Raw genomic sequence first — 12910 nt, forward strand, 5'->3', positions numbered from 1 at the left:
AGATACGTATGTACTTTCCTTCCCTCATATACAACCATATCTTGCCCTTCTCTCTCTCTCTCTCTCTCTCTCTCTCTCTCTCTCTCTCTCTCTCTCTCTCTCTCTCTCTTTCTGTTTCTCTGTTTCATGAGAGATGCAACGGACGCATCAATCTCCGAGGTATTTACCCCCTACATTACGCTTTCCTAGTTCAGAAAACGGTGCTACAAGTTCGAAGCTCCTGCATCTCTTCCACCACCATCGCCACCTCCTCCTACTCCACCTCCATCTCCTCATCCTCCTCCGCGTTTACTTCTACCTCGACGTTAGCAATGGTAGTAAGCCGAGATATCTTGCAGCTGCGCATCCCTCAGGACCCCGGGCATTTTTAGCTCGTCGCTTTTCACGGGCACGAGACCCATTTGTCTCTCGTGTTGCGTAACGAAATCTCGTCTTTTCTTTCTTTTATATGTTTTGCTTTCTTCCCTTCTTTATCTTTCTCTCTTCGTCGCTTGCTGCTCGAGAATCAAGTCCATGCTCGCAATGTAAACGATTCAACATTTTCTTTTTTTTTTTTTTTTTTCCAAGAAACTTAGTACCTCAGATTGCATGTACGATAAATTTTAGTTCGATTTCAACAACGAGAAACGATATATATTTTCAAGCTAGCCCTGCTTTAAATCCTAATTCGTTCTTTAGCACATATAAAATCTATTAATCGGTAATATATTCGCAGAAAATATTGTTCATTAATAAACGTAACGAGAGTACTCGACGAAATTCGATAAGAGCGAGAAGAACGGCGATTTTTATTAGAAACATAGTCGACAATGGGTGCATTATCTTCCGTTAAAATTTTTTCAAACGTAATTCCATACCGGCTACTCGTTTCCTCGGTGCGTTTGACGCGCCAAGCGCGAAAAATACGGTTTTAGCAGGGAGCTCGTAAAAGCTCTACGGTAGATAAGTGAAACGACGGCGGCGTGCCTCGAAACTCGTTCCATTATCGCGTGTCACGTGAAAAAAGTTTGCCCGGGTGCACGCGCGCGCGCGCGCGTGTATGTGTCTTTAAAGTTTGCAGAAGCGTTTAACAAGAGTTCTATCTACATATGATTTCTTTAATAATACTTATACCTTTGTATAAAATTGAAACTTGCATCGTAGTAAATTCTTTTCTTTTTTACAAACAATCCCACGAGTCTTCAAAGTAAATTCTTCAAAAGGAAGAAAAAAGAGAGGAAAAGAAAAAGAAACGAGTACGTAATGCCGCCAGCTAGAATGACGAGATCGAACGACGGCCATCTGCATAGCGTCGAAATATCTAAAGTATCCGATATAATGTGATATCGGAGATAGGGACAGTGCAGTAGGACCACCGAGAGACAACGAGGACGAAAGAAACACGAGAATGAACGTCTCGAAGGAAGGCTCCTGACATTATCCGGTGTCATCGAAGACGTTCCTTCGATATTCCTTCGTCTATCTCACGCGCGCCTCACGAGATGAGATTCTTCTCGAGGAAAGAGAAAACAAGATATTTCTACCTCCTTCCAATATTTTCATCTACGAACAGTCCAAATATTATATACATATATACTAAGTAAGAGACGTTTTACGAATTGAAATCCCCTTTGCAACATCTTCCACTCGATCAAAAGAGGACCCTTGGAATAATCCAAAACTCCCGGGGTGTAGATAGTTGGCTTGGTGTTACATCCAATAAGCTACAGTGTAAATAATTCGATCGGCTCTTGTTCCTGACATCCATCAACCGATGACGAACGATTAGATTTACCTCGTACCGAGTGCAATCCTATATTGCTTCTACCGAAGAAGGGGAGAGATAGAGAGAGATAGATAGATAGACAGATAGATAGATAGAGAGAGAGAGAGAGAGAGAGAGAGAGAGAGAGAGAGAGAGAGAGAGATGGAGGATACTGGATGGTTGCTCTCCAGTAAATTGGGTTTCCGAACAGTGCTCGTGGGGTTCTTCCTACGAAATGCGAAGGAAGCGGCAGTCTGCAGACCGAGATTGGATGTCGACGAAATCGTCCCGTGGGATATACTTCGGGCCAGTCTCGAACCTGGCTTGTTGCATACTTTCATCTAATGCCACTACCGATTGCCAAGTTCGCTACAAAGTCAGAAAAGGCCCGTGTCTTCTTGACTCCTACAGACTCGATTACCTTTACCTTGGTCCTTCGAATAGTCCATTCGATGCTCCAACCGATATTCCGAGAGATATCGTTTCGAAGAAAAGATGGTTGGTTCGCTGGCTATCGTTAAAAATAGGAAAAAAAAAAAGAAAAAAATTGGAATTTAGGAAAGAGAAATGAAAAGAGGTCAAGTTCGCGAACGTCTCACGACGTTTTCTGGGCACGATTGACGTGAAAAGCGAGGATAGAACGAGAGATGACTCGGAACGAATTCGATATCTCCTTTGGACGAGATCCAAGACTCGTTCGTTTCTCACAGCTTCCAATGATCCATGACAAATAGAGAATTACGCGTGACGTCGTCACATGACTCGTTCGCATTCGCACGAGATATAGAAAAAGAATGACATCAATGTCGTATTATAAACTTTCCCGTTTGCCTTTACATTTCTAAAGAGCTTTAACTTTCTTCGGTAAAGTCCAATTAAGAATCGGCTCCATAGTAGGAGTGCATAATTAGATATCAACCCTCCCTTCCTCCCTCTCCCTCTCCCTCTCTCTCTCGTTCTCTCTGCCTCTCGATATATAATTACACGCGTACTTATAGCTCTATCTGCTCGCATATACGTAGATATTAAAATGTCTAAACCAACGGAACCGAATAATTAGTTTCTCGGACAAATTAACTCCCAATCGATCATCGAACGTTCCTAGATCAATAATTAATAACTATCAAAGCACTGAGGAGGTACTTCGCGTATAATTAATAATTACGGACGGTATCTAGGAACGCGTCCTAAAGGGGGTAGTCCTTCTCTGTACCAGTGCACACGATCACACGAACGAGCATACACCAATAGATAGACACCAAGTTTCCCCGCAGGATTCCACGTAACGACGTAATCCTACGAGATGGCAGTTTTCAGTGCGACAAGACTAAATTGCATAATTAGTGCGAGCCTTCATTTACGTTCTCTCCGTGCGTCAACTGAGGAAATCCGTTTGCGGTTGAGATTCTCGCACACGAGAGCCCTTGCAAAAGAAAGATAAAAACGTATCATTAGTATCGTCCTCGTTAACACTTATACTTCGATGTACATCAAAGGGACGTTATCATACTCGTAATATTTATCATTCGATAAAGGGAATAAAAACGAGCGTTGATCCGACAGTCGACGCGTTAAATTACTCCCTACATACGAATTTCTCTTTCGTTAAATCGCACGATACGATTAATTCATTATAAAATATTTTCACGTTATTTTCATTTTGCATCTACTGATTACTCGGATATAATCCCCAATTTTTTCCTAATAAATAATAAATTGAATAAATCACAAATCCATTTACAGTTTCCTTTCCCGGATATATAGATATCCAGGCGCAGTGAAACTTTGTACGACTCTAATGGTTAATTCGATTCACTCTATTCATTAACATCGATGGAAACGCAATCGCACGAGAAAACCGCGAGAGGAAAAAACTTTTCGCAACGCCTGATCCTTCTTTACCTCAATGTCCTTTTTTTTTCTTTTCCTTTTCCTAGAAAGCATCACGAGGGTGTTCTCGTTCGGCAAAATACGAAATTACGTTGCAATCTGCGCAGGAGCTCGTCGTTTTCGCGAAATTGCTTTTTCCCTTGGAACTCTCTTCTCTTCCTCTTCCTCTTCCCCTCTCTCTCTCTCTCTCTCTCTCTCTCTCTCTCTCTCTCTCTCTCTCTCTTTCTCTCGAAAAGACGGAAAATGTCCGGTATCGTTCGTTCGACGGAGAAAGAAAGAAAGAAAGAAAAAAAGAAAAAGAAAGAAAGAAAGAAGAAATACAAGGAGAAAGAAGAAAAACAGTTCTTGGAAGTAAAATAGGGACTCCTTCAGGGAAACAAGGATGTGAATAGGGAGGGACGAGCAAAATGAAAAGGAGGACGAAGAAGGAAAAGATAAAAATGGGAAGAAAGGGCGTCGACAGTATCCTTTTTATTTCCTGGGCGTCATCGAATATTCAAGCCTGCTTGGGATATCGATGGACTCTCCTATTTACCTTCTATATTCCTTATTTGCTAGGACTACGAAAGACGACGACAATTATTTTCCTAGATCCTTCTTTCTTCTCCTTTTCGTCGTCTTCATCATCGACGAAACTCGAGACCGACGTTCTTTTTGTTTTTCCGTTTGTTCGACGATCGAGTTTCCCTTATCGCGTTTCCCCCTCTTTATCCTCTTGTCCAACTAACGATGTAAAAAGAAATTTTTTTCTGTTAGGTAAAAAAATATTATGTCCATTTATTTTGAATACGAGTAGAGCGTAATCTCGTACGGGATATAAAAATAAGAGACACAGGGAAACGCGACGGGGTAGGATGAAAGGACTTTTCATAGAGTCGAAGAGAACGAGAACCGCTAACGAACGGGCTACCGATCGAAAGTGAATTTTAATAAAAGCGTTCAATGTATCCCATCCATCATTTTCATCGTAACTTTCTCTCGAGCGTCCGACCACTTTGAAATTCGACGCTTTTCCACTTCGCAAGGCGTTTACGCGTTTCGGCACTTTGCCTCGTGCTAAAATCAAAAGAGAAAATCCATGGGCCCGTTAAAAGGCGTTCCTTCAAACCGACTGTTCCGCTTTTACTTATGGCGTTTTAGTGAAAAGAAATACAACGTTAAAGCGTAGTCTTCGACAAACCAATGAAAGAGCAAAAAGAGAGGAGTTAAAGGGTAACGGGAAGGAGGCAGGTAACCGAGCAATATTTATACTTTGAAAACTCTATGAAAGTTCTTTGAGAAAACTTTGAAATACCATCGATTCTATCCGTCTTTTATTTGATTATAATGATAAGAAGAAGAAGAAGAAGAAGAAGGAGAAGAAGAAGAAGAAGAAGGAGAAGAAGAAGAAGAAGAAGAGGAAAAAAAAAGAAGTAAAAAGAAGAAGAAAGGGAGGAAAATAGCGCGACTTGTCGGACGGAAAATTCTTGAGAGATATCTTAATTATTAAAACACGAGAGATCGATATGATTGAAACGCAAGTTCTATTTCTCCGTGTATATATATATATATATATATATATATATATATATATATGCACACAGACACACAGATATGTAAATAATATAAATATATACATAGAGATAATCGAATAAATCGGAAGACTGAATTAGCTGATGATTCAAGTGGCTCATGAAATAGAAGCATTCGCAGTGCGAATTATTGATCTGATAGCGAGCCTTGTCCCACTCTGCAACTCGCTAGATTATCCTACCGTTTTCCAACTCTAATTTAACCACTGGCAGATGGCACATCGTCGCTACCCAGTTGTCCATGTTCCACGTTGGGTAGCTATTGCTCCTACCCTTGTTGTTGTCAAGTTTTCGAATTTGGCCATGTCGCAATTCAGCATAATCGATGATCCGTGCTCGTTCTATCGCTGGCTAGATTATATATCGAAGCGAGAAGCGTTCGTTAATCGTCCTGCCGTAAAATTGTTCTGTTTACAGACGCCATTAAAAGCATTGTTTCGTAGCACACGTATTCCCTTTCTATACTACTAACTAACTTTTGCGAAAGCTGCACATCGAGAGTTTAAAATTTAAATTCGATTTATCTCTCCAAAATTCACGATGTAAAAGGTCAATTCCCAGAGTTAAAGCGAGCTTGAATTTTGCAACGACGCGAGTTAAAGGGGTGGTAGAGGGTTGGTTTATGCGGAGAAAAGGTCGTAGAACCGGGAGACGCAGAGTCACGAAACGTAATCGAGGCCGAGAGAGCGAGAGAGGAAGAAGAGAACGCTCAACGTGGACTATGTTTGAAGCGTTCGAAATTTATAACTAATGCAATTACGGTTAAATACCTCTTTCGGAGTAACGCTGTGCAGAAAGTGACAGTCGGATTTTATGAAAGTCAGCCCGCGGGAAGGATTTATTATTCGAAGGGAGAGAATGAAGCCAGGTGGAAAAGTAAAACCGCTATCGGTGCGACAGAACGCTAGATATTTCTTTTTTTCCCCTCTGCTTTCACGCTGTATTGCCTGGGAAATAAACGAAAAATGAAAACGATCGCATTAAATACATATTTACGATGCATATAAAGAGAAACAGAGACAGAGAGAGAAACGAGAAACTTTACACAAGGGCGGCTAATGCACAAACGTGAAACTCATTTATCAATTTTGACATTTCCACCTACGTTTTTCGTAAATCTTGAAAAATGCGAACGAACGATAATGCAATTTCACGAACGATCAGAAAACCGAATTACGGGCACTACCGACTTTTATATATACGCGCATTGAATGCGTACAGATCTCATTCTCTCTATCTATATCTGTATCTTTCAGGCAGAACGGCCAACGAGACGCATTCGACTGAAGCAGCTTTCGATTTGTCGATAAAGTATAGCTTTTTATTATTTCCTCTATCCATTGTTTTTTCTTGTCATTTATAAAATCAATACAACTATGCGTGCGAAAAAAAAAATTTTATAATAAATAAATCGTACAGCAAGCAAATACATATGTTCCCATTGTTTCTTCGCAATCTTTGACGTCTAAGTTTACCCTATAAAATAAAATATACGTTCATATCGGGAGACCGAGGGAGAGGGAGGGGGGGGGGGGGAGAGAGAGAGAGAGAGAGAGAGAGAGAGAGAGAGAGAGACAAATGAAAAACAATTAATAAGAATTAAAATCGCAAAGCATTTTTTCCTCAAAAGAAAAATTTTTGCTATTTTCATGTCGATACTCGTGCCGATAATCTCTGGGGAAAAAAAAGAAGAAAAAAGAAAAAAGAAAAAAAAGAAGAGAAGAAAAAAAAAAAAAGAACGAATAGCCCTGTCCGCGATTTTCTGTGCGCAGAAAAGAAGAAAGCCGCGGGGTAACCTCCGTCGGACCACCGCTCGGAGGCTGTGCTATTGATTTTCCGTAGGCGCGTGCGGTTTTCCACTCACTGGCCCTGACTGCTTCTCTTTTACTCCCTTTCCCTAACGGCACGCGATCAGAGAGCCTGTCTAGACTCTGGACTCCCTAATGTGTAACTTTCCTGCACAAAGAGACTATCCTCAACGCGTCTATCGTCTTTCGAAGAATTTGACTTTCCTAGAAACGTTCGGTTTTTAACGACCTACGCCAGATCCATCTTGGCTATATTCTATAACTTGACAAAAACGAGAATTACATTAATTTTATCGATAGTAACATTTAACAATAGAAAATTCTCCATAGTGATCGTATACCTTGAGAAATGGCAAATAAATTGCATTTCTTGACGTGTTAAAATGCATACATGAATAATAAACTGCCAGCATATTAGCTCGTTTTCGAGCACGTATTTGTTTCCTTGGAATTTATGTTCGCGCGCATGCCAAAGTTTCGTGCCGGTAACGTACGACGATTCGTTTGTATAACACCAATTACATTGCGAACATTAGCGATGTTATTGTGTGTATCGTGAAATGCGCAAACCATATTCGCCATTCTGGCAAAGTTTATTCCTATGCGTATCATTATCCTTACTCGAGTAAGCCAACAATATGCGATCACTTGATACATTTATAAAAAATTAACAAAGTATTTTAACAAGTAGTTGAAAATACCTTTTCGAAAAAGCTTGTAAAATATATTATTTCGCGATCTGTACGTCCAGAGCGAAGCGTCAAGAGAGAGAAAGAGAGAGAGAGAGAGAGAGAGAGAAATGGAGAAGCGAGAGAAAAACAAGGTTTTAATTAAATGCAGGCTGCTCGTGGCGTGCCACCCGGCCAGTCACCCTTCTATTCTAAAATCGAATCGTTCATCGATCGTTGCTCATCCTACCACCTTTCCCCTCGTTGTTTTGCAGGAATCCGTCGAAAGCTCTCGCCCTGCTGCTCGGAGAAAAGTGGCGCGACCGATGCGACACTGGTAGCGATATTCGATTAACAATTTAAACGATCCTCGATGAATCTCGCGTGTCTCGTTAAAGAATTTATCCCTCTCTATTTCCCGTTTGAAAAATCCGTTATTCTCAAATTGATTTTACTTTGAAAATTGTGTTAATCTCACGTCCGTATACGCCGCCTCACGAGTGAATCGTTTTGGTCGAGTAAAAAAAATATTATTAAAAAAAATTCCCTAAGAAGTTTAGAGAAAATCTTAGGTGTCGAGTCAACAAAGAGTATCTAAACTGTTCGTGGGAGATGCGAGTGCGAAAGGGTACAGTGCGCGCGTGAGAGAGAGAGAGAGAGAGGGGAAGATGAATTCCCAATTACATGGACAAAGGCGACACGTATCCTTTGTCCACGAGTCGTATTATCAAGCTTCGACCGAGCTCCAGCTTTACCTAGCCAAGAATAAGATTCAAAGGACAGCCTCGGATCCTGCTGTTCTTCTGCCGCGAACAGCTCAAATTGGTTAATTGGAAATTGAACTGGCTAGTCGAAATGATTTAGTTTAAATGCTCCACTTGTCCGAAATAAAGGAAAGTTCCGATATTTTAATAAGAACAAAAAAAAAAAAAAAAGAAGCATGGCCACTTTATTCCCGACTCACGAAGGGGACATAAAAATGAAGCACGTACTTGGATAGACTCGACCGCGTCTCCCTTTCCTCCTCTTCCTCTATTTCTACCAAGTCACTCTCTTTCTTTCTTCTTCTTTTTCTCCTCCTCCTCCTCCTCCTCCTCCTCTTCCTATCTAAAACCAAAACAAACCGTCCGCGCGAGCTAACGACGAGCTATTACTGTCCGTTTGTTTAGCGCGGTAATAAAGTATCGCGCCGGTTTTTTCCTTTTGCTCTCGAAACACATGCGTATTCGTCAATTATTAAAACGCAATATTTATATCATCGTTCGTTCTAATAAAGGACTAGCGCTTCTTTTTTATCGGAAATTTCATATACTTCCTCTTGTTTACCTTTTTCCTTTCATTTCACCATTTTCCAATTTTCTGAATTTTCTTTGTCGCTCATTATAACGATACGCCCTTCGTTCCTTTTTCCATTCTGGATAATGCTTACAAATTTTTTTTCCGAGCTACGAGAATATCGACAAGTTCGAAGGAGCCGGGGAGGGGGATGGGATAAAAAAAAAAAAAAAAAAAAAAAAAAAAAAAAAAAAAAAAAAAAGAAATAAAAAGCGTTTCAACGATTTACGGGAGTACATTGGAGAAACGATAAAGTCTACACGACGTTTGTTACGATACGCCGTTTCTAAGGGTAAAAGGGAAAGAGAGACTCTCTTCGTCGTTATGTCACGGCAGTTATGAACAGCTGTCTGCGCGATGGATCGATAAGCGCCATTCGCATTCGATTATTTCATCGTGTAACTCTTTCGAGAGCTCACGCTCAACTTGAAACCGGTCTCGTACCATACAGAGCGTAAACTCGATCAATTGTTTGCACTCAACTATCGCTTTGGATCTTTTCCAATGTTTCGAAAGAAACCTCAACGATGACAGGGACTCATTGTTTTTGTACTTGATAGATCGCTCAGGTTTATGTATTACGACAACAAATTTTCAAGGACGAGTATCCTTACCATCTACGATTAGTTGTTATTTTTCACGGATAAACGAACGTATTGACTAATATGAAATTTCCGCTGTTTATTGTCTGGCTTATAAAAACTATACTTAAATCCTGGCACGATTTAAACATTAATCATTTTCTCATCCTAAAATAGCATGCTTCTCTTCGAAGCAAATCGATTAATAGCTACGATCTTTAGTCCAGTTATTAGTCCTCATTGTTTCGGACGTGCGACTACCTCCTAACTGTGGCCCATATTAGCCGAGCATAGGAGCGAACTAGAAATTATAGTGCAACTTCTCAAATGACGCCGTTAGAGAATTAATTTCGGATATCCGATAATCCGATGGTGCACATCGGCATACTGCGTGGAGCTTTGAAAATATAGGAACGTTTCGACGAGATACAAAGACAGAGAGAGCGCGCGAGCGAGAGAGAGAGAGAGAGAGAGAATTCATTGAACTCGATGAAAACGGCTGTGTATCGAATCCTCGATTTAGACTTTGTTCCCAGGCGAGCTTAAAAACTATTTTAAACGTTTCTACGTTTGCGAAGATTATTATTACAAATAAAATACAACGAAGTCTTTTCTATACTTTGCTGTTGAATTTTTTAAATGTCCCTAATTATGTATCTATTCGTATTGGCAATTCTTCATTGAGAAAGGTTCATCGTATAAATTATCCTTCAACGATTTTTTTTTTTTTCTTTCTTTCATCCTTTTTCCTTCTTAGATGCCGTTGAGATGCCTATAAAATGTTCGTAACATCTCCCTTGGGTCTGATCGTTGGAGAAAAGCCCGAGGGCAGAAGGGAAGGAAAGGACCAAAAGGAGATCTCGGTAAGTCTCTCTTTTCCCCCTTTTTTCTTACAAGGATCGAGAGCAAAGACCCGAGAAAGAAGATAGAAAAAGATAAGAGATCCGGTGGATCCCGATCGCGAGACAAACGGGATTTACATCGTCTTCGATACGCAAAGCCTCGTGTGAAACTTTTCAATTATTATTCTCGGTCTATTTGGCACATAGGACGATCGATCGACATTAACCAACGACGACCTTTAAACTTAATTTCAGCTTCGAAGAAATAGATTAATCAAAGTATGTAGACAATAATTTGTAAAAAAAAAAAAAAAAAAAAAAAAAAAAAAAAGAAAAAAGAAAAAAAAAAAGAAAAAAAAATATAACGAGGACAATTACGAGCGTCTTACACCGTTTCATAAAGGAGAGGATCGTCGGCTAGTATCCGCAAGAATGGTCTTATCCCACTAATTGAAAATTCCAAGTAAGCTAATTACCATCGATGTAAGATCGTTACGGAATTTATTACCTCGCGATTCAACAGCGAGCACAAGACTCTCTCACGTAACCGAACGACCCGCCTAAGAAAAAACATTGTTTATCGTTCCACGCCTTATCGTTTTACGTTGCTCGTCCGCGAGAATATAAATATTTATCGATCGTGCGCGGATTACGAGCCACGTTTCTTTGAAGTCTTCGTATCTTTGTCGCTAACGTAGATAGAGAGACGTGCAAAAAAAAAATAAAAAAATAAAAAGGAAAAATAAGAAAGAAAGAAAAATAGAGAAAAAAAAATAAAAGACAAAGACAAATAGTAAGGTGTATGATAAGGAGATATCGACCGAGAGTTCTCGTTATCCCATCGATGGACGATCGGGCTTCGAGAAAAGGATCTCGGAGAGATGATCCCGACGGAGGAAAGGCCGATTGGAAAGCTTCTGGAAGTGGGCCAAACGGCTGCCGCTCTTTTCATCTGCGGATACGGCTACGGTTAAGGCTACGGCTAAGGCTACGGCTCAGTTCGATCCAAACGTGCGAACCGCGATGTGCTTTGCGTTAATCAACCTTTGACATACGATCCAACGTTTATCTTAATTATAAATCTCTCGTGAACGAAAATTCAGCAAATTCTTTCTTGCGCCTTATTCTTCCTCTCGCGAAAAATTTTCACTCCCCTGACCCTATTATAGTTAATTATTTATCCTATTACTTGATAATAGTAGGTAAAGAGAGTCCAAAGCGTTTTTCTTCTTTCTCTTTCTCCTCTTCTTTTCCTACTTTTTCTTCTTCTACAGTTTTTTATTTTTTTTTTTTTCTTGCGAAGCGCACACTATTAAAGTTGTCAAGCGCAAGGAGATTTGCGGTGGCGAGTCGAAATCTGGAAAAGGACTCGCAGCGAGGTTGAACTATCGCGGCCGTTTGCATATCCTCGGTTAAAGCCTCGGAGTTGGAGTTTCTCTCTAGCCAAGGCGAATAACGGCGGCTGTGCCAGGAATGCCGAGTAGGAAGTTTTGCGGCGAAGCACACCTATATCCCTGAATACGGAATACCACGAGCTATAAGATCCACCCCTTGATCTTTGGGAATGCCGAATTCTCGAGGATACGAGGGCCCTTTCTATGTCCCCTTTCTCTCTCTCTCTCTCTTTGTCTTTTCTCACTATCTAGAGAGAGAGAGAGAGAGAGAGAGAGAGAGAGAGCTACCCTACTCTAAGAGTACGAAATTCCAGTGAAACTTTGTCTCCCTAAACATCGTTACGAGAAGTAGTTCCTATCGAAAATGAGGACAATGTCGCCGACACATGATAGAAGGAAAGATACAATGAAAACTATCTTTAAACGATTACGAATTCGTACAACTTTTAGGATCATCATATTTTATTATCGTGATAAATCAAACTCTGCTAACTTGAATATATATATATATATATATATATATATATATATATATATATATATATATACATTTATTTAATCATATACATATCAAAGTTTAAATTACTTTTCCTTTCCTTTAGACCATTTTTTTCTATCCGTTCTTTATCGCGACAAAGTTTTGCAAAATGGGCAAAAGGAAGAATGGCGAGAGGAAAAAACGTTGTAGCTTATTTCCATTCGTCCGAATAAAAACGGACTATAAATTTCTTCAAGCCGAGTCCCGACACGAACGTCTCGACGTATGTCTCGGACGGTTTTTCTTTCGAAGAAGAAGGTACGACGAAGAAGCGTGCGAGAAGAAAAGAATAAAATGAAAAAAGAAAAGGAAAACGTAGACGGTAAAAAAAGAAGCATGAGAAAAAAAAAAAAAAAATCTGAAATCTAAAAAGACATTCACGACATGAGCGTGAGAGAATATTCTCCATCGCTATAAGAGACTCTAAAAGAGAAATATATATTTACATAATTATTGATACAAACGTTGATTTTGACCTTCTCATTGTTATTGAACTCGAGCGTATATATTATCGAGGGCTAATAAACGAGACGTATGTA

At 40.0% G+C, this 12910-nt stretch overlaps 1 protein-coding gene across 4 annotated transcripts in view; it reads right to left on the reverse strand.

The window, feature by feature from the left end:
- LOC124953299 (disintegrin and metalloproteinase domain-containing protein 10) overlaps window positions 1-12910 on the reverse strand; it is a 64882-nt gene that overhangs the window by 48427 nt on the left and 3545 nt on the right. The window lies entirely within an intron of this gene.

This window comes from Vespa velutina, chromosome 12 (genome assembly GCF_912470025.1).
Source record: "Vespa velutina chromosome 12, iVesVel2.1, whole genome shotgun sequence".
In the NCBI taxonomy this organism is placed as follows: domain Eukaryota; kingdom Metazoa; phylum Arthropoda; class Insecta; order Hymenoptera; family Vespidae; genus Vespa; species Vespa velutina.